The sequence below is a fragment of the Girardinichthys multiradiatus genome, chromosome 15 (genome assembly GCF_021462225.1).
Source record: "Girardinichthys multiradiatus isolate DD_20200921_A chromosome 15, DD_fGirMul_XY1, whole genome shotgun sequence".
Taxonomy (NCBI): Eukaryota; Metazoa; Chordata; class Actinopteri; order Cyprinodontiformes; family Goodeidae; genus Girardinichthys; species Girardinichthys multiradiatus.
In genome coordinates this window covers 35,634,746-35,637,146 of record NC_061808.1, presented here as the reverse complement: position 1 = coordinate 35,637,146, position 2,401 = coordinate 35,634,746, and the positions used below count along the sequence as shown (strand labels likewise).

At 48.0% G+C, this 2,401-nt stretch overlaps 1 pseudogene; it reads right to left on the bottom strand.

Annotated features, from left to right (window-relative positions):
- Nucleotides 1-1,504: 1,504 nt before the first annotated feature.
- Nucleotides 1,505-2,026, bottom strand: LOC124882261 (annotated as a pseudogene).
- Between the last annotated feature and the right edge of the window lie 375 nt (nt 2,027-2,401).

Below are 2,401 nucleotides of genomic sequence, written 5' to 3'. Positions count from 1 at the left end.
CCCAAGCACACACCTCCCAACAGGAACCACCCAGCAGACAAGCAAACCCCACCTCAGTATAAGGCAGAGAAGCCCGATGCAACCGATGAGGCCAGCGACGCCAGCCCTGCAGCACCCACACTAGGAGGCCAGAGCCGCCGTGCACAGTACCACCGCCCCAACACCACAGCATGCCATACAGCGGAGGACAGAAAGCAGCAAAGAGCACCCAAAGCAAAAGCTGTGCACAAAGCCCACACCGTGCAAATGCACCCCCACCAGTCCTCCAAAACAAAGTCCCCCGCAAAAGTGCACTCCCATGAGAAGAAGATCCACAGCATCCAGGTCAAAGAACATGCCTGACACCCACACCCCTGCCACAAGTAGCGAGAAAATCCACACCGAAGCCCACAAAAGGCAGAGAGCCCACAAAGCCAAAACTGAAACCCACCAAGAGGCCAAGACTAGTCCACCCCGAGATTAACCCCGGACAGAACCGGGACCGGCGTCAGGAACCGGAACCCAGACAAAGAACCAGAATTCGAACCTACACCCACCCCAACATTCGAACAACTCCCAGAACACATAAGACACCCAGGCTGACTACGCCCCACCCCCTCCCACAGATCCTCCATTTCGCCAGCAGAGTGCACTCCTTGAAGGAGAGAGCACCTGCAATAAGATGGTACCTACCCGTAAGTTTAGGAAGCCCTTGCGTCCACCGATGCACCGAAGGCCCCTGGGCCAGTGCCGGGTGCCAGAGCATGCGCCTGCCCAAAACCCCAGCAACTAGCATTTTGGATAGCATATAATATTTATTGTAAAGGCTTGGTAACGCCAAGATGCAACTCCAATCTGCAGCATCAGCACTCCTCCAGCCTACTGGTCAGTGGCCAGGAGAAATGGGTCTTTAAGTCACATCATATTAATAGTGTCAGGAAATAGGAATTAATAGATAACTATAAATTCATTTTTGTATAATAAAAGGAAGACCTGTTTAAGTGCAACTACCTAAAGCTTATTTTTGTGTGAGGCAACCTTTACTCACAGGATTTCTCAAGCTAAAGCAGATTAGAGAACTATCTCTCTCTGGCAATAATACGTTCTAGGGTTACCCACTGCTTTTACCAAGCTACTATATTAAAGGCTCTTAAATGTTTGATTTTCTGTCATTTTCTTGGACTTGACCAAGATTAATACAGATAGTTCATAGTTCTGTATTCAGGGAAACATATATAGAACTGGGAATTTCTAACAAACTTTAAATTTTATCACTCTAATACAAAGATTGTATAGGAAATAAGATCATTATATGGAACCAGATCGGAAACAGTAAGAACCAGAAAGATATACAAAAATAAGTATTTATTAGATTTCCCATGTCATGTAAAAACCAGCCTTTAGTCAGTGATAGCTATTAGTAAAGTTTTGCTCTAAACATATACAGCACATTGCAGATGGTTGTTTAATTTCTTCTTTTTTGCCAGGTTGCTCAGAATTTTGTTGACTTGATGTATGTCATTCTCTAGTACCAGGAATCCATGATGCGCCTCATACTCATGAACATCATGCCGCTCATGCCCATGCTCATGAAATTCCTGTACTCTCCAGGCCTCATGTACCACAGTCTTCCTCTGTAATGGGGCTGCTCGTACATCAGCCAGTGGCCCTCCATCACATTACAGGACATGAAGTTGGACATGCTGAAGCGATCCATGATGCTCTCACAGTCATCCATCAACTCGTACATCTGACCCTGGAAGTTGTCCCTCTCGTAGATCCTCATCCTGTATCAACCCCTGTACATGGGGATCATGCGGCAGGACCTGATGGTATCGCTCATGCCCATCATGCTCATGTAGTCAGCATACTCGCCCCTCCTCATGAAGTACTGGAAGCAGCCCCTCTCCACCCTGCAGGAGTGGCAGTGGCTCATATAGGAGGACATGTCAGGGCATGCACTTGTACACTCGTAAGAACGACCCTGGAAGTTCCTGTCCTCATAGAAGGTGATCCTGCTCATCATGTTCATGCCAGTGGAGGTCATGTTTGCCCAAGTTCCTCAGTGGAGGGGATGTTGCTGTTGCTGCTCTTGGAGCTGAACTGCTTGTCTACTTGGCGTGGAGACCCCCCATTTTATACCTGATGACCAGCAGGCCTCTCTTGTGGAAAACAGCCTGACACAGCAACCCAGCATGGAAATACATGGATCACTGAGGCTTCTCTCATTTACAGCTGTTCTCCTAAAAGACCTTAGAGAGGCAAATTCACTTTAAATGCTGTTGGACAAAGCCCCATCCTGTTATGATTCTGGCACGTCTGCTCTACCCTGTCTCCCTGGCTGCAATCAGCAGATGAGATGCACCTGGTGGCTGCTGCAGTGCAGTGCAATATGTGGCATGCCAAGCACCTGTGTCTTCCC